At 44.7% G+C, this 24,805-nt stretch overlaps 1 protein-coding gene across 3 annotated transcripts in view; it reads right to left on the bottom strand.

Annotated features, from left to right (window-relative positions):
* Positions 1–13,771: 13,771 nt before the first annotated feature.
* Positions 13,772–24,805, bottom strand: part of LOC115474661 (E3 ubiquitin-protein ligase TRIM39-like) — a 170,157-nt gene continuing 159,123 nt past the window's right edge. For all 3 annotated transcript variants that reach the window (XM_030210253.1, XM_030210252.1, XM_030210254.1), the window contains one exon: positions 13,772–13,893. The gene's annotated coding sequence lies outside the window, so the exon portion shown is untranslated. The remainder of the gene's footprint in view (positions 13,894–24,805) is intronic.

The following is a 24,805-nucleotide window of genomic DNA, read 5'->3' as shown; positions in this document are numbered from 1 at the left end:
AGGATGCCAGGAACTCTCCTGCCTTCACTGCCGCTATAACAGAGCGGAGAGTCTCCATGCGAAAGTGCCGCACTTTCAAGGCCCGATTGACCCCTTTGAGGTCGAGGATAGGCCGTACAGAACCTCCTTTCTTTGGTACCACAAAGTAAATGGAGTAACGTCCCTTGCCAAGCTGACTTACTGGCACCGGAACGACCGCGCCCAGGCGGATCAGATTGTCCAAGGTCTGCTGCACTGCCACAGCTTTGACCGGAGACTTGCAGGGAGAGAGTACGAACCCGTCTTTTAAGGGTCGGCAGAACTCTAGCTTGTAGCCGTCTCTGATGACTTCCAGCACCCACGCGTCTGAAGTTATTGTGGTCCAGTCGCCCAGAAACGAGGACAGCCGTCCTCCAATCTGCACTGGGGCGTGGACCAAGGCCCCGTCATTGGGTACGAGACCCTGGGGGAGGACCGGAGGGAGCACCTCCGGGACGGCGGTCTCTGCGAAAGGAATGCTGCTTGGGGAGAAATTCCTCTGAAGGAAGAAGGGGCAGAGGAGCCCGACTTGCCCGGGCTGGGTACCGACGGGCTTCCTGCAACCGTCCTCTGAAGGTACCGGGACGAGTACTAGCCCGAGCCCTGACCTCTGGTAATTTCTTGCCCTTAAACGTGCCGAGATCGGTCACGATTTGTCCAGCTCGACCCCAAGAGCAGCTTGCCTTTAAAAGGCAATCTAGCCAGGCGGGATTTAGAGGCGTGGTCAGCAGACCAATGTTTCAGCCAAAGCCACCGCCGCGCAGAGACTGTCTGAGCCATGCCTTTAGCTGAGGCTCTCAGACATCATACAGCAAGTCTGCCAAATAGGCTAAGCCCGATTCCAGGGCCGGCCAATCAGCCCTCAAGGAATGATCCGAGGGGGAAGCCCGCTGCACCATAGTCAGGCACGCCCTGGCCACATAGGAACCGCAAACCGAGGCCTGCAAACTTAAAGCAGTCGCCTCAAAGGACGACCTTAAGGCCGCCTCCAATCTTCTGTCTTGGGCGTCCTTAGGGCCGTGCCACCTTCCACCGGCAAAGCCGTTTTCTTAGTCACCGCAGTGATTAAAGAATCCACGGTAGGCCACAGATAGGCCTCACGTTCACTTTCAGGCAAAGGATAGAGGCGGGACATAGCCCTAGCCACTTTGAGGCTCGCTTCCGGGACATCCCATTGAGCCGAAATTAAGGTGTGCATGGCATCATGCACGTGGAAGGTTCTAGGCGGGCGCTACGTCCCCAGCGTAATGGCAGAGCCAACAGGGGCTGAGGGAGAGACGTCCTCCGGAGAGGAAATCTTCAAAGTGTCCATGGCCTGTAACAACAGGTTGGGCAAATCCTCTGGGCTAAAAAGCCGCGCTGCAGAGGGGTCATCCGCTCCATCCGAGCGGGGATCTATCTCCTCCAAGGAATCCGCAAAGGACCGTTGGGAGACCTCAGACACGCTGCCCTCATCTACATCGGAGGAGACAAAGTCCTCCAAGGCCTGGGAAATCAACCCGAGGGCGTTTACCTCTGGGAACCTCAACCTCTTTACCAGACGAGGGAGCAGGGGCAGCGTTTTGCATGAGGAAGGCCTGATGCAGCAGCAAAACAAACTCGGGGGAGAAACCCCCCAGACTGTGCACTTCCGCAGCCTGGGCTACAGCCCTAGACGCACCCTCAACCGGCGCTCGCAAGAGCGGGGGAGAGACATGCTGCGCATCCAAAATGGCGTCCGGCGCGACACTCCGCAAAGGAGCCGCGCGGGAAGAACGGCGCTTAACGTTAGCCGCTTTTGTGCCGTCGCCCAAATTAAGGGCGTTCATGGCATTAATGTCTCCAACCTCAAGGGCGCCCACGAAGAAGCCGTCCGAGCCGCGTGGCCGGCCAGATGGCGGAGGCGAGGAGCGGGGGATGGGCGTTTATGGCGGGAAAAACCGCCACGCCGGAGGAAGGACCGGGACATTCATCGGTCACTAAACTGTCACCCATCAAGGGCGAATCAGGCTGTAAAACCCCCGCATCCCCTTTAGAAGCGCTCCAGCGATCCGGGGAGCGACCCTTTGCGCCCTCGCCCCTCGACGCCATATGCCACGAGGAGAAGAATCGGGGAACCCCCTGCCCGCTATAAAAAGGTAAAATTACCTGCTTGCCGCTCCGAGCTGTAACGAACTGGTGTCTCAGTGAGTAGCTGCAATGAACGTTTAAATAAACGTCGAAATAAACGCCTTTAAGGACGTTTTTTTTTAACGGAGCCAGCGGGAGGGGGGAGAAAGGGAGGGACCTGGCACCACCAGGTTTGCACTTGCTCAAAAGAGCCCTCAACCCCAGGCCTCAACAAAACCTAAGGATTAGGCTTGGAGGCCTAGCCAGAGCTGCTGCTGTGTGACCACCACCTGCTGAGATAGAGAACATACTGGGGAGTTTCCAGCAGCACATGACCACATATAGGGAGGCAAAAGTTTGCTCTCTATCTCCACCTGCTGGTAGATGGACACAACCCACCAGTCTATGGATTGATCAGCTTGATGATATGGAAATGCCATTTGGGGACCTGCAAGAGAAGACAGACGCTGTTAAGTAGTTTTTGCAGCAAGTTGTTGTGCGTGACAGATAATCCATTCCAAGTTTGTTTTTCCATACCCTGAGATCTTCATTCTATCCTTGATGCTGCCAAGGTGATGCCTGGATCAACAGAGGATGTCTTGGGATTTAAACCCATAGAGAGATGTGAAAGCAGATGCCTATTATGTTTCAGGGTAGTGAGCCCTTGGTTCTTAATGGAAGTCTATGATAGACTGATCCCTGAAAAGCAGAAAACGTGACTGGCCTCAGTCAGGGTCTGGGTCCGGAACAGGAAAGGAACTAGAGTAGGCCAGCACAAGTAAAGCCACAGAAGCTCAGGAACCAACTCACACACACAGAAGCTGGTGGCTTCTGAGGAACGCACTCAGAGAAGCTGGCGGCTTCTCAGGAACGCACTCACACACAGCAGCTGGCAGCTTCTCAGGAACCACTCACACACAGAAGCTGGCGGCTTCTCAGGAACCCACTCATACACAGAAGCTGGAAGTACTGCTGGAATCCACTCATAGACACACATACACAGAGATTGGAAGCACTGCTAGAACTCATATGCTCATCCTCTAATGTGGTATATATAATTTATACCCATGTTTGGGCAAGTTCCTGGAGGAAAAATCCATAGTCTGTTATTGAGATGGGCATGGGGGGAGTCCATTGCTTTCCCCAGGATTGGTAGTATGGAATATTGCTATTAGTTGGGTTTCTGCCAGGTACTTGTGGCCTGGCTTGGTCACTGTTGAAAGCAGGATACTGGGCTAGATGGACCATTGGTCTTAACCAGTATAGCTACTCTTATGTTCTTATGAGGAGATTTAAATAAACAGGTGAATGACCTAAGAAATTTAACTGAACCATATCTTGCTTATGAGACAAAAATCTAAGCTCATAAAGCAACTTGGGTCACTATATTTTCAAAGCACTTAGCCTTCCAAAGTTCCATAGAAACCTATGGAACTTTGGAAGGCTAAGTGCTTTGAAAATATGCCTCAAAGTGAAATACTAATTGTGTCTGAGAAAGGAATGGAGGAAATGAATTAGAAAAAAGGGATACCAGGCTTGCTGATTATTATCTAACAGCTGGACTGCAAAGAGGAGGCGCATGCGGCTGAGTGTAGGCCAGGATCAGCAGTAGGTGGGTCATCATTGCCAGCATGTAGCACATCACAAAAGAGAAAAGATGAAAAAAGTAATTGATCTTACAGTAGAGAATAATAAAGGGAACAACAAAGGAAGTAATAAATCTATAGTGTTTTTTTTTTTTTATTTGTTGCATTTGTATCCCACCTTATCCCACCCTCTTTGCAGGCTCAAAGTGGCTTTAGTAAGTCAGGGAATCAAAATGGAACCCAGATAACTTTAGTACCCTTAAGTTCTAGTGAAATTAAGGCATCACTAACACTGGGCTATTTCTATCCTCAGTAGCAGTAGTAGCCCAAGCTGAGGATCTGACAGGTCATGAGATTGTGAGAATTCTCAGGATGTCAGTCCCTGAGTAAATTTGTTCATCTTATCAGGGCACTAGAACTGTCTGCTGATGAGGAGGTGCTGGTTGGAAATGATTGGTCATTTATTTTTTGGCTGGTACAATGCCTTGATCAGAGTTCGGCTTGAGGTTAAGTAGGGGCCAGGTATAAACAAGGAAATTTAGACCCCAAGAGATATCTCAAGATAGCAGTTATGCAGAGCCTGATGTCAGGAATGAGGAAGATGAAATGACAAGTATGAGTTTGCTAGACATTATGGTGATTTAAAAGGGCTTCTTATGGAAATAGCAAAAAGACTGACAGGCTGATGCTCAAAGTTGCCGTTAAAAACCACATACGTTTAGATTTGTGGTTGAAGTTACTGATTTTAAAGCGTCGATGCTATATTCATGCTCCCCCCAAAAATCTACAATGCATATGCCGTGGACAAACCTCCACAATGTACACTGTGAACGCGCCTCCACAATGTGCTTCACCCTTTTTTCTTAGTTCCATTGTAGGAGCAATGCAAGCAAGCTACTGCAGCACTTCTATGAGCACTATGCCCAGCTGCCAATGTGACTATATGGAAACATAGATGGTCTCATACATACATGACATAATCCAGCATTAGCAACCTGATTACAATATGCAACCTCAGACATTCTATCTATAAAGCCTCCACAACAAGCAGAGACATCAAGTCTAACAGAAGCACAACATCATTTGTTTACTGTACTTGGAAGCTACTGATAAGGTCACGATGTTCCAGGACAATCAAGTTGTTATCAGCATTGATGCACGTTATCAGAATTGACATCAATGCTAGCAGGCTGTTATCAGAACTGACGTCAATGCAGGACTTCTGGAGCCAGAGTGTCTGGTCAACAAGTATTTATTTATGTTCTCCAAGGACAAAATGTATGTCAGCAGTATAGATAAGGCTCCTAATTTCTCTATAAAAGACAGTTCTTATCAGAACTAGTCTGTGTGTGTTAACACCACATCCAAGGGGCAAGATCTGCATTGGATAGGACTCACATCTGAGGGACACGCTGATATCTGAAGGACAGCATCAGGTTGTTTGTGTCATGTATCCTCGTATCAGTACTCTGGAGTTTAGAGTGACTCTTTGCAATTCAGAGGCTAGCTAGGGATTTACGTGTTTATTCCAAGCTATTTCTATAATAGGATTGTCTTTATTCCCATCTTCCTTATATTATTTGTTGCTATTGTAAATAAAATAATACTCTATTTTTATAATATTTGGGTATGGGGTTAGTTCCTTTATTATTTGGCTTGGATCTAAGGATAAGGGGTGGTACATTTACTCCTGACACTGCACTTACTAATGTTAGTTTTGGCTGGGACCCATTTCTGTCATAATTTACAATGTGTCATGTACTCCAATAACACCCCAGAGTGCTGTTTTGTGCCTACAGATTTAGAGGGTCCACTGAGATATTATCTAATGATTGATATGTAGATCCCTAAAAGGGGGAACTAATTTGCACCTTAATATTAAGTTATAGGGCCCGATGGTTGCAGCTCACTTGTTGCTTTTCATTTGAAAGTATCAGCCAAGCTACTAGAAGCCATGGATAGCTAGCTGAGAACATATTTACAAAATATTCTCACTTTTGGAATTTTCACAGAATTCTGTCCTTGGGTCAGTTTCGTTTTTGCTAAGTGTTCAAAAAGTGTCCAACAGCTGTCTTTAAGTAGAGAGCTACTTTTTAAACCCAGAGACAGCCTGTTTTATATGTTGATAAGCATGGGTGTCTGTTCCTTACATACAAACAGTAAACCACATTGCCAGTGTTAGAAGGCTGTTCCCTAGAAGAGTAATTGGTTATAGTGACTAAATTAACATTAATTAGCATTAGAGTGAGCTACAAACTACTGAATAATAGCAACAACAGAGAAAAAGAATCATTTCTGTGAAAGCACATTAATTCTTCTTGTTACTAAAGCAGTGCTTCTTCATTTCATTAATGTAATTACCCTCCTTTGAGTATACAGTCAATTCTGAGTAGCGGTATCTTTGCTTATTAAAAAGTGCAGGTAGGATGGCAAAAGCCATGGCACACATTCATTATTTACCCTTGACAGCACTACCCCTGTATTTTGAAAAGAGTAAGAGAGAATGGTAACTGACTATCAGAAGATATGTTCTGTACTCAGGGTGGACAGAGATTTAAACCCGCCAGAGATAAGGGAAAAGGCTGATGAGGCACTAAAGCTTTGTGAACAGTATCTAGAATTCTCTGATCCTTTTAGGCTTTTTTATCTGTGGAGCTCTGTATATATAAAAGCTATTTACTTTATTTCTCATGTCAGAAATGAACTTTCTATAGTTGACTAACTTATGTTATAATTCACTCCATCACTCAGGCACCTCTATGCAATACCATATTGTACTATACTTTACAATGTATGCACCTTAATATAATATAATTTGTAATTCTCTACCCGGAAATGGCGATCGCCATTATGGCATAATGTAAGCCACATTGAGCCTGCAAATTGGTGGGAAAATGTGGGATACAAATGCTACAAATAATAATAATAATAATATAGCACCTGAGGAGTTAAGGGCATTACGTAAGCCCTATCTACCTGTTTCCAGTCTCAGTCAAATAAGTAGACCTAGGGTTGTTGAGGTGGTGATTATGCAGCCCAATCCTCCCTGGCATGAGCATAATACCGGCCCCAACCGAAGAAAATAAGAAGCAACATAAGCACTGGCAAGTCAGATGCAAAGCATTAATAAAGAAGGCTAAAACAGAATATGAAGAGAAACTTGCCAAATAGGCTAAAACTCACAGTAACAACTTTTTCAGGTACATAGGAAGCAGAAAGCCTGTGGGGGAATCCGTGGGACTGTTATATCTGATGTTACTGTGGGAGATCATTTGGCATCTAGTGATCACTGAATGATATGGTTCAATATTAAGACAAGGGGGGAGAGGACTTATTTGAGATCGAGGTCCTAGATTTCAAGAGCACTAATGCCAAGATGGGGGAACTTCTCAAGGAAGAGTTGGTTGGAGGGGAACAGTTGAAGGAAGTAGAACAGCGGTGGGCAAAGCTGAAAGGAGCTGTTTTAAAAGCGACCAACCTTTATGTTAGAAAATTACATAACAGTAAGAGGAAAAGAAGGCCACTCTGGTCTCGAATGTAGTAGCTGAAAAGGTAAGGGAAAGAAGATTAGCTTTCACGAGTTACAAGAGGACTCAGAAAGAGGAGGAAGACAGGCAAAAATACATGTAAAAGATAAGAGAAGCTGAAAAAGCTGTCATGAAAGCAAACAAACGGAAGAAAAGATAGCCGATATGGTAAAATTGGGGGACATGACCTTTTTCAGGTATATAAGTGACAAGAGGAAGTGTCAAAATAGCATTGCGAGGCTCAAACTGAGGGAGAAATATGTATAAGCCAATAAGGATAAAGCTGAACTGCTTAACAATTATTTCTGTTCTGTGTTCACAGGTGAAAGACTGGTGGTAGGACTGCAGAAAACAAATGCTAAGGGGGATGGATGTGTGGTAGACTGGGACCGATTCTCAGAAGACTGTGTTCATGAGGAACTAGCTAAACTAAAAGTAGACAAAGCGATGAGGCCTTATGGGATACATCCAAGGGTGCTCAAGGAACTCAGAGATGTTCTAGCAGCTCCGCTGTTTGACCTCTTCAGTGCCTCCTTAGAGTACAGAGTGGTCCCAGAGGACTGGAGAAGGGCAAATGTGGTCCCTCAGCACAAGAGTGGAAGTAAGGAGGAGGTTGGAAATTATAGACCTGTCAGTCTGACCTCGGTGGTGAGTAAACTAATGGAAATGCTTCTACAATGGATGATCGTGAGGTTTCTCGAATCAAATGGCCTGCGGGACCTGAGGCAGCATGGCTTTACTAGAGGCAGGTCGTGTCTCCAAATCTGATTTTTTGACTGGATGACCAAACAATTGGCGTGGGAGGGGCACTAGATGTGGTGAACTTGGATTTTAGCAAAGACTTTGATACGGTTCTGCACAAGTGACTGATTAATAAACTGAGTGCCCTCAGTATGGAACCTAAAGTGACTGACTGGGTTAAAAACAGGTTAAATGGAAGGAGACAGAGGGTAGTGGTCAATGGATCTTGCTCAGAGGAAAGGGACATTATCAATGGTGTACCACAGGGATCGGTCCTCAGGCTGGCTCTTTTCAACATCTTTGTGAGTGACATTGCAGAAGGGCTGTCTGGTAAGGTTTTTCTCTTTGCAGATGATACCAAACTCTGTAATAGGGTGGACACCCTGGAGGGTATGGATGGTATGAAGAAGGATCTAGCGAAGTTTGAAAAATGGTTCGATAACTGGCAACTAAGATTTAATGCTAAGAAATGCAGGCTCATGCACTTGGGTTACAAGAATCCAATATAGGGGGTTAAGTGCTTCTATATACGAAAGAAGAGCTGGACTTGGGAGTGACTGTGTCTGATGAATTCAAGGTGGCCAAACAGGTAGAAAAGGCAACGGCCAAAGCCAGAAGGATCCTTCAGTGCATAAGGATGACAAGCAAGAAAAAAGAGGTGATAATGTCCTTGTATAAGTCTCTGGTGAGACCCAATTTAGAGTACTGTGTGTGTGCAGTTCTGGAGACTGCACCTACAGAAAGATATAAACAGGATAGAGTCGGTCCAGAGGGTGGCTACTAAATTGGTAAGCAGTCTCTGTCACAAAACTTAAAGGGACAGGCTCATGAACCTCAACATGCATACACTGGAAGAAAGGGAATATGATAAAAATGTTTAAATACCTCAGTGGCGTTAACATACAGGAGGTGAGCCTTTTTCAAATGAAGGAAAACTCTAGAATGAGATGGCATAGGATGAAGTTAAAAGGGAGTATGTGTGGAATGGTCTCCTGGTGGAGGTTGTGGAGACAAAGACTGTGTCAGAATTTAAGAAAGTGTGGGACAGGTACATGGGATCCCTTAGGAAAGGAGGAGTTAGTGGTTAATGAGGAAGGGCAAACTGGATGGCCCATTTGGCCCTAATTTGCCATCTTGTGACTTCTGGTAATAAATCCACTAGTTTAGATCTAATTGGAAACAGTATTGAAATATCATAAGTATTCATTTACGGAAAGGGTGGTGGAAGCGTGGAATGCCCTCCAGTGGAGGTTGTGGAGATGAGGACTGTGTCAAAGTTTAAGAAAGCATAGGACAAGCATGTGGGACCCCCTTAGGAAAAGGAGGAGTTAAGAGTTACAGAGGATGGGCAGACTGGACGGGCCATTTGGCCTTTATCTGCAGTCATTGTTCTATCATCAGTGTATATATCATATATAATAAAACGCACCTCCAACGTTCTGAAGCTGAGAAAGTGAAGCCTTGAAGCTTTCGTGCTCTCTCTAAACCTGTATCCATCTCCTGAAGTGACTTCAGCGTACTTCCGGGTACGTCACACGCAGCACTAACCAACCACAAGTGGGAGGGCGGGCGCACAGCGGCGATTGGCTCTACACTGAGCTGTGCATGGCAGCGGAAGGTTGGGCGGTTGGCGGAGGGGCAAAAATTTGGCCGGTGTGGTGCTGTAAGGGGAAGGAGAATCGTGGGTGCCTGGAGGGGGGGGGGGGGGGCAGGGGACATAGGAGAATCGCTGGGTGGCTGGAGGGGGGGCAGGGAGATAGGACAATTGCTGGGTGGCTGGAGGGGAGCAGGGGAGAGAACAGCATCGCTGGGGGGCAGGAGAGACAGGAGAATCACTGGGTGGCTGGAGGGGGGCAGGGGAGATAGGAGAATCGCTAGGTGGCTAGAGTGGGGAGGGGAGAGAAGAGCATCGCTGGGTGGCTGGAGGGGGGGCAAGGGAAAAAGGAGAATCGCTGGGTGGCTGGAGGGGAGCAGGGGAGAAAGGAGAATCACTGGGTGACTGGAGGGGGGGCAGGCGAGAGAGGAGAATCGCTGGGTTGCTGGAGGGGGGGTAGGGGAGATAGGAAAATCACTGGGTGGCTGGAGGGGGGCAAGGGAAAAAGTAGAATCGCTGGGTGGCTGGAGGGGAGACAGAGGAGACACACTCGCACCCAGCAGTCTCACTCTCTCTCTGTCACACACACACACTCGCACATTCACTCTCTCTCTCTCTCTCACACACAGTCAATCTCACACATACTCTCTCAAACATACACACTCTGAGGAAAACCTTGCTAGTGCCCGTTTCATTTGTGTCAGAAATGGGCCTGTTTTACTAGTATACATATATACGCTTGATAACCACATTTTTTTCAGCGAATATCCTAAAGATGATAACACATTAAATAGAAATGGTGACAGTGGGGAGCCTCTGAGGCAGCCCACAACTGGGCAGCCACCCATCTGAAAGCTCACCCTGTATCTTAACCAAATAAAATCTATGAGAAAGAAAGACCCTAAACCAATTCAGGACTCTGCCTGATATTCCAATAATGTTTTAGCTTGCACATTTTTAATATGCAAAAATTGCTAGGTGGTAATGCTAAAGTGTCAGTAACATCAACATAGTTTAAGATAATTAAATATTATTTAGTCATCATACTTATTACTATTAAACAAGTATATAAAATTTCTCATTGAAATTCAAAGCAGTTGCTAAGAAAATGGCAAAAACTCTACTGGGGTTCAATTTTTTTTGCCTCACCCTGTATAAACAGCATCATGCCATGAACATGAAAGAATTTTGCATTCCTGCTTTCTCATCATGATGTCCCAGATCTCCTTCACCTGATGCATTTTCATCAGCAGCAGTTCTAGTGGTAATATTAAGATGCCTCCTGCCTCCTTTATTTATTTCATCCCACACATTAGCCTAAAGCTTATGGGTCTTCTGTGGTTAACTGCTCTTTTCCATTGTTATATTCCTAAATGATACTCTTGAGTTTGTCTCGCCTAACTCCTCACAATGTAATCTATAACCGAGTAGTAACAAACTGTATTTCTATCACTCACAACTTATTGTAAGCCACACTGAGCCCGCAAAAAGGTGGGAAAATGTGGGATACAAATGCAATAAAATAAAAAATAAAAAAATAACTGTGTGGTTGGGTTGGTGTGCACAAGCAGCAGAATATTTTGCAGAGATTATCGGCACCTGGAGATGCACTGCATCATCCCACGGATTCAATATAATGCGACTTAAGTTGCTCGCGCAAATCCGGTCATATTCTAGATTTGCATGCTCACTTTAACTTAGCAAGCAATTATTGACACTAATTTGCATAAATTAGAATTTACATGCACAACTGTAAGTGTATGCTATAAAGTGATGCATGTAAATTCTAAAATGTGGATCTGGGAAGGGGGTGTGGCCATAGGAGGGGCATGGGCAAGTTGTGGGCATTCCTTGAATTTACACACAGTGTTACAGAATATGCCCGTTCCATGTTTAATTCAGACTTCGGCATTTACTCCAGGTTTCCATTGGTGTAAATGGCCAAATGGGCACTGGGCGTATGTTTTTTCTGTGCCGATTTTTTAGGCACGATATACAGAATCTAGTCCCAAGCGCATTAATGTGTGTGTCTGGAATGCCAAATGTATATTCTATGCATAAATAGTATTGATATGGTACTATCTAAAATTCTTCAGTCAATACATAAACTCATTTCACATCCGCAACACACCCCTCCCCCTCCAAAAAAATATAACTTGCATTGGGCAACTGTTCAATTCTTCATCTCCATGCCATTCTTCTTACCTACCCATCTGTGTCAATAAAACCAGATAAAAGTTGCAGCTGGTTCCTAGGTAGTTCATGCTAGCACAAACTGGCATAAAACCTTAACTGTAGCCACCAAACAGCAAGCTAACCTTTAACTCCATCTCAGACTTTGCACTAAAAGCTCAGCGTTACAAAACCAGATGTTAAGACTTAGGATCACTTTGCACACTTCTCTGCAACTAGTTTTAATAGCCAGTATCTTCTGCTCAGTGTGCTGCTGCGGCTAAGAAAGCAAATAGAATGTTAGGTATTATTAGGAAAGGAATGGAAAACAAAAATGAGGATGTTATAATGCCTTTGTATTGCTCCATGGTGCGACCGCACCTCGAATATTGTGTTCATTTCTGGGTCACCGCATCTCAAAAAAGATATAGTGGAATTAGAAAAGGTGCAGAGAAGGACGACGAAAATGATAAAGGGGATGGGACGACTTCCCTATGAGGAAAGGCTAAAGCGGCTAGGGCTCTTCAGCTTGGAGAAAAGGTGGCTGAGGGGAGATATGATAGAGGTCTATAAAATAATGAGTGGAGTTGAATGGGTAGATGTGAAACGTCTGTTTACGCTTTCCAAAAATACTAGGACTAGGGGGCATGCGATGAAGCTACAATGTAGTAAATTTAAAACAAATTGGAGAAAATTTCTTCACTCAACATGTAATTAAACTCTGGATTTCGTTGCCAGAGAATGTGGTAAAGGCGGTTAAGCTTTGCGGAGTTTAAAAAAGGTTTGGATGGCTTCCTAAAGGAAAAGTCCATAGACCATTATTAAATGGACTTGGGGAAAATCCACTATTTCTGGGGTAAGCAGTATAAAATGTTTTGTACTATTTTGGGATCTTGCCAGGTATTTGTGACCTGGATTGGCCACTGTTGGAAACAAGATGCTAGGCTTGATGGACCTTTGGTCTTTCCCAGTATGGCAATACTTATGTACCTTCATTATCATTAGATTAAAATGAGCAGTGAGCTAATGTCTATCCAAACCTTTGAACAGTTTTTCTTGTGTACTTAACTCTTTGTACACATGGCGGCTATAATTGCACAGAAAATTTCTGTGTAGAACCTGTTCTAAATTGTGCGTTTAGCCTCCCACACTTTATTACATTGGTCTTTGGTGTGGACTGACATTCTTGATGACCTTGGGAGCCAATATGCACTGCCTGTTGATGAAAAGCAAGACTGATAATGCTACCTCTTCTTCAGTTCACTTGACTCATGACACCATTCGTTTCCTGTGTGGGTCACCATAACACAGCCGAGAGTGGTCACCCCAATTCACCCTCCTAAGGACAGACATGTATACAGGCTCTATATCAATCTGTCACTGTAAAATCAAGATTTCCACATTACTCCAGTCTTCCTAAATTATTATGGCAGTTTTAAATCAGATAATTATGAGATTTCTGTATTAGTTCACTGGCATACGTAGAAATAACCTTTTTAATTGAAAATAAAAGAATTATCCAACTCTAATATTGGTGTAGGAGTAATTTATTCTAACATGGTTAGCACAAATCTTAAAATACCGCTTGCTCTTTATTTTGAGCAACAGGGACTGCAGGTGATCAACTGAGGTCGCGCTCATTACCTGTTTCTGACTGCTCGTATTTGCAACGTTCCATAATTGTAACCAGGACAGAAGAAAGGCCGCAGTTTCCCCTTGAAGGTGTCAATGAAGGTGTACATATGAGTGTTAGTATTGCATTGAAAAATGAGACCTTTCCTGCCTCATAGTCCAGGAGAATCCCCACTGCCTGGGGTCTTGCAATTAGATGGAGTCGAGTCACAGGGGAAGTGAGAGCCCTGTATTCATCTCCATGCCTCAGTCTCACTACCCAATATCCCTGTTCAGGTGAGAGTGTAATTCGTCCCTTCCTGCTCACAGAATCTTTACACACCCCCAACTCCCAGACAGTCAGTTCTCCTACCTCCACCTCCCAGTAATGTCTCCCTGAAGTTAAACCCTCACACCCCAAGACACAAAGAGAATAATCAAATCTATGGATGAGGTCTGGTACATCTTGCTTTCTGTCTCCACATCTGACATTCTTTCCGATCTGCAGACAGGATGAGCCATGGATGAGCAGTTTCAGGATCTAGAGTCACATCCACTGTAGAAGAAAACAAATTAATGACAAACATGAGCAGACACTTCTCATAGACTTCTCATATATCCAACTCTAGCTCTATTGATTGGCTTCACAGTCGCTCAATTATTCTATGAAAGTGATTACCCTTCTCTATCAATTAAAATGTTCTATTACGCATTGTGTTGACATGTGTAAGTAGTATATTGCATTCACAGCACTAAAGGACGGCAATGAGAATGACAAGGATAAATCAACTCGGGTATACATATAAGTATCGCATACCATGTAAAATGAGTTTATCTTGCTTGGAAGACTGGATGGACCATACAGTTCTTTATCTGATGTCGTTTACTATGCCATACTTTTATTGTTATTTGAATATTTTTACTGCTGTAATTGCCTATTGCTCATGTTTGATCTATTCTTACTGTACACCGCCTTGAGTGAATTTCTTCAAAAAGGCGGTAAATAATCCTAATCAATAAATAAAATTCTGCTATTGGCTATCACTCACTTGGCTTTGAGTTCCAGCAATCCTATTGGCCATCTAGTCTTCAATGATCCCCATATGATTGATTTTTCTTACTCCATTTTTGAATGAGATAAAAAAAGAAGGCTGTAAATGTTTAAGATAGGCAACATAGCGGGGGTGACACGAAGGAAGATCCAGAACAAATGCATCTAATGGGCTATTCAAAACATCTGATGTGAACTTTGTAGCCCATTGGATGCATTTGTTCTGCATCATCCTTCTGTGTTTGCTTATCTGGTGTATTTGTGCGGAAGACTCTTGTTCTTACTGTGGTTGTCGTGTTAAAATGGCTAGTTAACCCTTTAGTGTCCAATGTTCCCATCAATCTGTTCCCATATGGCTTATTATGGGAATATTGGACACTAAAATTAATCTACTCCCAGGCTACTCTTAACACAAAACCCTATAGCTCTTCTGTGTCCAATATCGCATTGAGCCTGCCATGAGTGGGAAAGCGCGGGGTACAAATGTAACAAAAATAAATAAATAAATAAATACCAGGGCTGTTTTTCAGGTAATGTATTCATACTAGATACAGACACCTTTACCCAGAGCTGCCAAGAGGAAGCAATTTTAAAAGGAAAACTTTCAGCACACAAAATAATGCAGCGCAGCACAGTACAGTTCCTCCCCTTCCCCCAGACAAAATCCTTATTTAGGATAGTAACAACAGGTATAAATGAGAGACAGAAAAGGACAGATAACAGCTGTTTCCTCTAACTCTGGGAACCCCTTGCCTACTTAGACTAGTTACCTAGCATGGGGGGGTGGGGGGGGGGGAAGAGAGGCATAAAATTGTTGTCAAAACAATTTTCCAACCTAAGTGTCTACATTTTGATTTCTATCCTCTTATCTCTGCTTGTTCACTAGCTTCTCTTGGTTCTATCGCTATCTCCTCTTTCTTTCTGATGTCTTCTTTTCTGTTTCAGTGCTCCCTCTTCTTTTTGTCTCAGAGTGGATAGTATTTTTTCTCTCTTTCTAGTTTTCTGTTTCTCAACTTTCTTCTGGTCTCTTTCTAGGTGCCCTTTTTCTCCATTCCTCTTCCAATTTCTCTTATACTTTCTCCTCATTTTCTTCTTTCTCCAATTCTTTACCTGGATTTCCCTCTCCCCCATCTCCAATTCTCTCTCTATCCCCAACATTACGGTCCTCCCCTTCTCCTCCACCATGGCCATTCCTTCCTCAATTGTTTCACCCAATTCTCAGCCCCTCATCTTCCATCCTGAGTCTAGCCATCCTTCTTATTTCTTTTCTCCTCTTTCTTTCATTGCCGTCTCTTTTCATTCTAGTTCTTCTCACATCTTTTAGCATTACCTACTTCTTCATTTTCTTCTTTCCTAACTTTTCACTCCTTTTTTTTTCTCTTACCCTCCAAATCCTTCTCATGTTTTTCCATCTCCCCATCTCTATAATTATTACTCTCTCATCTCTCCAACTTTCCATTTCTCTTGATTTGCTCCGTGTCCTTTTCAAAAGTATATGATGGTGCCTCCTCCTCCTGCACTAGTATCTTCCACTTCCTCTTTCTTCTTTCCTAGCATCTGCGCTTGCCTCTCTCCAAATTTCAGCATGTGCCCCCTACTTGCCTCCCCTTCCTTTTTAACCAGTGAGGAGCAGCCCCTGTCCATTTCACCTCATTTACTGTGAACAGATAGTTCTCTTCTCTTGAATGCGGATCCACTCTGTAGGCCCAGCAACTCAGCCACACAGATTTGAATCTCAAGGACAGGTACTTCCTATTTCTGATCTCCTGCATCAGGAAATAGATCTACAACCGGTTTAAGCCTGCTTGATAAGTTGCATTGCTTGAGGAGGGAGTGCAGAGCACAGTGGCAGCAGTCAGTAGGGGGAGTGGGGTCCTGCTGCTGCCTTCATTATTCTTCATGCAGCTGAACCAGCCTCATTGGGTGGGAAATTTTGCTCTTGCATGGGAGATGGACCATGAAAGTGAAATCACTCACTCAATGTCAGCTGGCTTGGCAAGGTCTGATTTTTGCTACTGCTCTCATTGTCCTATTGGTCCCCAACCTAAAACTATGGTTTAGGTTGCTAGGAACTAATGTCAGTGGGTGGAGGTACTGCAGTGGTACAGGTCCAGGGTAGTCTTCTAATTTGAGCGCCCAAGGACAGTGCTGCCTGCTTGCCTGCCCCATTAAATTGCATGAGCCAGCATAGAGCAGTGACCACAGCATAGACCATGGAGTATCTGAGTAGGAGATGAGGATGAGAGAAAAGAATTAGGATATGCATTCTTGGCATGTATTTGATTCATTAATAAGCCTTGACAATTTTAGTACAAGCAAAATCAATTTTATACATATGGTCTAAAAATTAAAACCATATGCTCTCAATCTGCATGCATTAAAAAGTCATGTTTATTAGATTCTTGATATACCACCTTTCAGTTGTAATGTACATCAAAAACTTTTATTAAACTGAATGTGTGAAATGGACCAACATAAATAAACAAAGCACCTTTGATAAGGGCACTAAGGTGACTAACTAGGTTAGAAACTAGTTGAAGAGCGAAGTGACATCTCTGTGAATGGCAGCTTTGAGCTGAAGCTCCATTGGGATTATGATTTATTTAGGGCTTTACCCCTTTCCACTGCAATAGCAGAGGTGCAGCTGCATAGCAGTGAAAAGCAGAGTGTCTAAAATATTAGTTTTGAGGAAATTAGAGGGCTTTTGATACTCAGAGCTTCCAAAAAAGACAGTAGCAGCGGTAAACCAGCTCTTCCACTCCAACAGTTTGCAAAGATGTCAGTTTCCAGTTCTGATTCGGAGAGGGACTGTGGAGCACATGGCACTGAACAGCGAAGATACCTGTAGCAGGTATTCTCCAAGGACAGCAGGCTATATATTCTCACAATTGGGTAACGCCATACCACATTGCTCGGTCCAGAGCTTGTATCAAGCTTTTCACAGAGCTCTTCTGGAGCGCGAGACATGCTCCAGTGCACATGCGCGAGTGCCTTCCGTCCCACCATGTGAATGCAGGACCAACAGTACAATACTATATCATAGAAGATGATTCCAAGGGGAGGTGGGAGGGTATGTGAGAATATATAGCCTGCTGTCCTCGGAGAACACCTGCTACAGGTATATATCTTCACTTTCTCTGAGGACAAGTAGGCTAATATTCTCACAATTGGGGAATCCCTAGCTACCAGGCTCATTAGGAACAACAGCCAATGATTGACTTGCACCTCGCAACGGTGAGGTCAGAACACAGAGAAACCGGTAAGCAAATCGTCGGAAGTGAAGCCTGGGAAAGAATAAAAAGTGTCTAGGTGGGTGGGGTCAAATTCTAGAATCCAAAGTAAAAGTGCATTACTATTCCATCAAATCCATGATGAAAATACTGCAACAGGCATGATACCCTGAGCAGGAACGAGACGTAACTGTGTGGAATGAAGAGAACACAACAAAACAGCCCAACCAAGCTTCCTAATAGAAATGAACAATACATTCAAGGCGTTGACACAGCAAGTCTGAAGAGGATAATCCTGGGTAGCCTGGCCTGGATGGAAGGAAAAGAAAAAATAAGGAGGTAGCTAAACAGACATTTAGCAATCCCCAATGGTGAGCCACCTCCTGTAAGAAGGAAGGTAACTAAAGGTTAAGGAGAAAACCTGTGGGGCTGAGGCCGCATCAAGGATAGGCTAGTGCAACTAATGTAGATCGAACCCTGATATAATCTGAGGTAGGAACCTAGGGTACATGTGAAGAATCACTCCATTGCGACAAAAGATGAAACTGCTGACAGGGCCAAAGGTCATAGTCCCAACAAGCTTATGTAACAACCATCAGAAATAAATAGGTTGAGGGAGAGAATTCCCCTCTACAGGAAAACAAGCAGCAGTGCTTAAGAAACGGGGATACCGATGCTGAGATCTCCACTGAGTCGACGTAGACTAAACTAAGAAAGATGTAGAAGGTATGCCTACCAGATGACAAACCTATCCCATTGGAAAGAGAGCATTTCCCAAGGGGAACTTTCTGAAAAGCCAGAAAAACTATGGAATCACTTTCAGAAAAAATGCCAGGAAGCTAATTCAAAACCTCGATCATCCAGGCCGTGTGGGCCAGAAACTGGAGGATGGAATGACAGAAGAGACCCACTCCCCCATTACGTGGAATGAGGGATGGAGAATATGTCGTGGCCCATGGCACCTGGAAAGACAATTCCAGAACAAGAGGAATTTAAATCTGCAGAGGCCAAGAAGTGCATCTTGGCCTCTGAAAGCCAGAGTGTTGGCTCTTCAGTACTACCTGCTCGACCACAGAGCATGCCCTAACAGGGAGATGAAAGGATATGAATAGAGAAGATTGTTCTCCAAAGGAAGGGGAAATGTAAGTAATGGTAATCTGTTCCGGACCTGGACCAAAATGGAAGGAGGGGTTACGTACTTGAGTAACCATGAGAGATATCACAAGGATGTTCCAGAAAAGGGAGAACCTGGAAGGAACATCTTCAGGAAGAGACCTATCTTGTGGCTATATGACCTAGGATAGTAAATTAGCCAGACTGTTAGAATTACCTGTCCAAAAATTGGCCTGAAGGAGCAGCCGACCACCCTCTGTCACATTTGACACAAAGGAGCATAGACTGTGGAAATGGGTAGAGAGTAGCTGAATAGTTGCAATTGTGAGCGTGTCAGGTCATCCAGAGTGGCAGAAACAGCTGTCTTCGGGCTGATGGAACAGTTCAAGTGGGGAAACCTGACAAGGGAGCTTTGTTATCTAGGTAAGAAGATGGTACCACAGGAAGACATGAAGGTATCTCCTCAGACCCTTACTAAATTGTTTCACGACAAGGTTCAAAAGATAAACCTTGAATTCTCTACCTCGCCACCTCTCCCTCCACCAGTCCGTTCCCCTCTCTCTCCTTCCCCTCATTCCTTTTCCTCCTTTCCTGAAGTTACTATAGAGGAAACTACACTTCTCCTTTCTTCCTCAAAATGTACCACCTGTTCCTCTGATCCCATCCCCACCCACCTTCTTAATGCCATCTCACCTGCTCTTATTCCTTTTATCTGTCACATTCTCAACCTCTCACTTTCCACTGCAACTGTCCCTACTGCCTTTAAACATGCTGTGGTCACACCTCTCTTTAAGAAGCCTTCACTCGACCCTACTTGTCCCTCTAATTACTGACCCATCTCCCTCCTCCCTTTTCTCTCCAAATTACTTGAGCGTGCTGTTCACCACCGCTGCCTTGATTTTCTCTCCTCACATGCTATTCTTGACCCACTATAATCTGGTTTTCGCCCTCTCCACTCAACCGAAACTGCGCTTACTAAAGTCTCCAATGACCTATTACTGGCTAAATCCAGAGGTCAATATTCCATCCTCATTCTTCTTGATCTTTCCGCTGCTTTTGACACTGTCGATCACAGCATACTTCTCGATACCCTGTCCTCACTTGGATTCCAGGGCTCTGTCCTTTCCTGGTTCTCTTCCTACCTTTCCCTCAGCACCTTTAGTGTTCACTCTGGTGGATCCTCTTCTACTTCTATCCCTCTGCGCCTGTCGGCGTACCTCAGGGTTCTGTTCTTGGTCCCCTCCTCTTTTCTATCTACACTTCTTCCCTTGGTTCATTAATCTCATCCCATGGCTTTTCCTACCATCTCTATGCTGATGAGTCCCAAATCTACCTTTCTACCCCTGATATCTCACCTTGCATCCAAACCAAAGTTTCAGCGTGCTTGTCTGACATTGCTGTCTGGATTTCTCAATGCCACCTGAAATTAAACATGACCAAAACCGAGCTTCTCATTTTTCCCCCCAAACCCACCTCCCCACTCCCCTCGTTTTCTATTTCTGATGATGGCTCTCATTCTCCCTGTCTCCTCAGCTCGTAACCTTGGGGTCATCTTTGACTCTTCTCTCTCCTTCTCTGCTCATATCCAGCAGATCGCCAAGACCTGTCGTTTCTTTCTTTACAACATCTGTAAAATCCGCCCCTTTCTTTCCGAGCACTCTACCAAAACCCTCATCCACACCCTTGTCACCTCTCGTTTAGACTACTGCAATCTGCTTATTTATTTATTTATTTATTTATTTATTGTATTTGTACCCCACATTTTCCCACCTTTTTGCAGACTCAATGTGGCTTACAGAGTATGGAAATGAAAATGTTGTTACATGATTTGAAGACAAAAAAGAAAAAAAAAAAAGACAGTCAATCATAAGCTGAGGTGAAAGAGGAATTCAGATGGAAAGGTGTTAGGTAAGGTCGTGTGAGAGGTGTCTTAGGTGTACTTGGGTAGTTTAAGGAATGATTTGTTTCATTGAGGGTGACTTTTGTAGGCTCTGGTGAAGAGATGTATTTTCAGGGCTTTGCGAAAGCTTGTTAGATTGGTTATGGTTTTCAGTGCCATTGGTAGTTCGTTCCAGGACTGTGTGCTTTTGCACGCAAAGGTAGTAGCATAAGCCTGTTTGTATTTCATTCCTTTACAGCTGGGGAAGTTCAGGTTGAGGAATTTGCTTCTTGCTGGCCTCCCACTTAGTCACCTCTCCCCTCTCCAATCGGTTCAAAACTCTGCTGCCCGTCTCATCTTCCGCCAGGGTCGCTTTACTCATACTACCCCTCTCCTCAAGTCGCTTCACTGGCTCCCTATCCGTTTTCGCATCCTGTTCAAACTTCTTCTACTAACCTATAAATGTACTCACTCTGCTGCTCCCCAGTATCTCTCCACACTTGTCCTTCCCTACACCCCTTCCCGTGCACCGCTCCATGGATAAATCCTTCTTATCTGTTCCCTTCTCCACTACTGCCAACTCCAGACTTCATGCCTTCTGTCTCGCTGCACCCTACGCATGGAATAAACTTCCTGAGCCCCTACGTCTTGCCCCATCCTTGGCCACCTTTAAATCTAGACTGAAAGCCCACCTCTTTAACATTGCTTTTGACTCGTAACCACTTGTAACCACTCGCCTCCACCTACCCTCCTCTCCTTCTTCCTGTACACATTAATTGATTTGATTACTTTTTTTTGTCTATTAGATTGTAAGCTCTTTGAGCAGGGACTGTCTTTCTTCTATGTTTGTGCAGCACTGCGTACGCCTTGTAGCGCTATAGAAATGCTAAATAGTAGTAGTAGTAGTAAGTTGAGGGCCTAGAACAGTCCTAGGGACTAATGGGGCAGACTCATTACCAAACAGAAAGCAAACGAACCATGGGAACACGTGAAGGACTTCTTCCAGGGTCCCCATGGTCTGACACCACGATGAAGCTAGAGTCTACAAGGAGATCCCATGTGAAAAAGAGGCATGGTGTTGTATGGGTGATGGAGGCCATGTAATCAACAACATGAACAGCTGTGAAGGTGGGAACCACCGATGGGCCCAGTGCCCTGTTGCAAGAGTGACCAGAGTATCCATATCCCATAGGGGAAGAAACGCCTCAGTTAGGCGAGTATCTAGCAGGAGCACAATGATGTCGAAGTGGGAGACGGGAAGCAGATGGAGCTGGGGATAGTAAAACATGAACCCCCTAAGTCCAGCACCCAAAAAATGCTCCATATGCTCCACCAGTCATCGATGTGCTCTGCACAAACTCAAACAGGCAAAGAAATGGACTCGCAGGCAGCACAGAGGAGCTGCGAAGAACATAAGACACATGGTGATGTTCCCAGGATTGGACACAAAGCCAAAAGGCAGCATGTGCTAGAATATCCCCAGGTGAAATGAAAGCGACTGCCCGTAGATAAATATCCAGCCAGTGCAGGCAGCAGAGCCAATGACTGTCCAGAACCATGGGGAGTAGGATGTTTAGGTAAAGAAACCATCCTAAACTGTTCTTTGCTGAGAAAATAACAATACAAAGAGCAGAACTGAGAACTGATTTGAGCCACTCCCGGCTGACAGGCCGTCTGCCTGAAGCCCGAATAACTGTGGCCTCCGTGCAACCAGGAGGGCATAGGAGTACTGACTGGTTTTGCAGCGATTTCCCTCTGGAGTCCTCTTAAAGGGGTATGGTGCTGCATCTGGAGAGCCATCCAGGCTGAAGCACATGCTTAAGACGGAAGTAATACGCTGAGTTGCAGTCCATTAAGGCTAGCAAGAAGAGGAGGCAATAAAAAGACCTTCATTTTGACTGAGCGAAGAACTTCCTAGACAAGCAGGAAGTCAGAGAAGGTGCTTAGGCAGTCTGTAATGAGGGCAGCAAAGACTTTTAGAACCGTGTTCTAAAAGGGTCATCTCTCTGGCACTTGGAAGCTACCAGCCTCCGCCGAACATCCAAAAGCAGAGAGACACACTCACCAAGGATCACGCGGCCATAGCGGAGACAGAACTGATGGATGCTGCAGCCAAGACATTCCACCTGACCCAATACTGGTAAGTGACTCGACTAGCTCCAATGGGAGAGAAACTGCCAAAGTGAGCATGGAACAAAGCTAAACAGTATATGCTTGTGGAGAGGTAGCAGGACTGAAGTCCAGAGAAGGGCAATATGTGAGCTTCCAAGTGGATCCATGGTACTAGTGTCCCAGCTAGTGGGCACTGAAGAACAGCTCATAGAAATCCATACTCCCAAAAGCGATAATCCAACTCCCCTGGAGGGAGGAGAAAGTAGAGCCCCCCCAAAAACCAGAAGAGTTCTGAAACTGGTGAATGGAGGCTATATCTATGTAAGGGAGCGGGCCACAGAAGGACCTCCAACCCCTCACTAGAACCTCATGGAAGAGCTAATGAACCAGGACCAGTACAGATCTCCTAGAAGAAGACTCGTAGCCCAGGAACTCAAAGAGGAAAAAGCAATCCTCCACCTCCAAAGGCAGTGAAAAGACATTCACAATGTCCCCAAAGGGAAACACAGGCTCGTCAATGGAGACAACGTCCGTGCAAGTGGAGGGAGGATGGGTGCAGATAGCATTCTAAAGGACACCCTCTCAAGAAGTGCCAATAATGTGCATCTGACCCCCATATGCTCTTTACCAGTGACAGCCAGAAACCCGTCATGGGTGGGCTGAGAAGAGGCAGGACCCCGAAAGGGGAATCAAGGATAGAGCTCCAGGCTTGAGTTGCAGTAAAACTGCTTACAGCGGTGTCAATCTACAAGGGTGGCAGTCAACCCCAGTGCTGCATTCGACACCGGTGGCAGAGGCCACACCACAGGCTGAGGGCCATGCGGGGCCGATACAAAATACACGGCAGGTGTAAGCAGTAGACTCCAGCCAATCCATCTTCTATGAGATCTCCTGGGAGATGGCGGGGAGACCAGTGGGTCAGAACAGGTGAGGCGAGAGAATGGTGGGATGAGGTTGGGGAGAACAGTATATGGTGAGGGGATGGGGGAGAAAGAGTGGTGAGACTAGGGAGGAGAGGAGGGACAAATAATGGAGAGAGGCTGGAGAACAGAAAGAAGGGGATCGGGATGGGATGGAGGTGGAGAGGGGGACTAGAGGGGAATAGTTTGGGAGAGAGAGAGTGGTAGGAATGAACTAGGGGAGAAGCTTTTAAACGTGCAGGGGTCCCAAAATTGTTGGGACTCCTGCACTAGAACATTAACTCTCATTAAGCCTTCCTTTAAAAAAAAAAAATTAAAGTACCATTTTCTAGATCAAACATACCTAAAACTATTCCTATAGTTTAAATTCACAATGCAAAAACATTAATAAACCCCTGTGTTTTTTTAGTCAAAGTGTTTTGGGAGGGTAAGAAAAAGACAAAAAATTCCATTTAAAGAACACCAAAATGTAGAAGCCTTAAATATATATGTATTCCTATTTTATTTCTAATATGTGGTCACTTATTCTGTATTTGGTGAGGGTTTGTTTCAGTTCTGTCTGTGGTACTGAGATGAGGTATTTTGCTACTACGCAAGTATCTTATAGCAGTCTGACTTGTTCTCTTTTTCCAATATGAGATACGTTGTGTTCCAGGAATGAGTGTAATCTTTGCAGTGCTGTGTTTTCATAGACTCTGTGGCTGATTGCAGGGTGTGGTGCCCACAGGACCCATGGGTGCTGTCTCCCCCCACCTCACCCCCAAGACACTATAGGTGCAAACTAACACTCTGTTTGAGCAACGCAACTCACAAGAACTTTTTCTTTTCAGAATATGGTGGAAGAACACATCTGCATGAAGAGAATCTTAAGTTTACTCATCCCTAACAAAAATTATATTTCCTTTCAACAAGTATCAATGATTGTAACAAAGGAATCCCCTTTTTAACCATTTCCAGATAGACTTTAGCTTTATCCAGAACTCAAAACTACTGCATTTAATAATTCTAATTATTTAAAAGGCAATTCTGTAAACTGGGTGCTAACATTTACACACACATTACATGTATAAATGTGTAGAATACTAGCATATATGAATATAGGGGCATACTTCTACACATATATGCCAGTTTGCTGGTTAAGTACTATTCTGTAAATATGCAAC

Source organism: Microcaecilia unicolor, chromosome 7 (assembly GCF_901765095.1).
Source record: "Microcaecilia unicolor chromosome 7, aMicUni1.1, whole genome shotgun sequence".
In the NCBI taxonomy this organism is placed as follows: domain Eukaryota; kingdom Metazoa; phylum Chordata; class Amphibia; order Gymnophiona; family Siphonopidae; genus Microcaecilia; species Microcaecilia unicolor.
The sequence above is the reverse complement of the archived record's forward strand: the minus strand, read 5'-3'. Positions and strand labels throughout refer to the sequence as shown.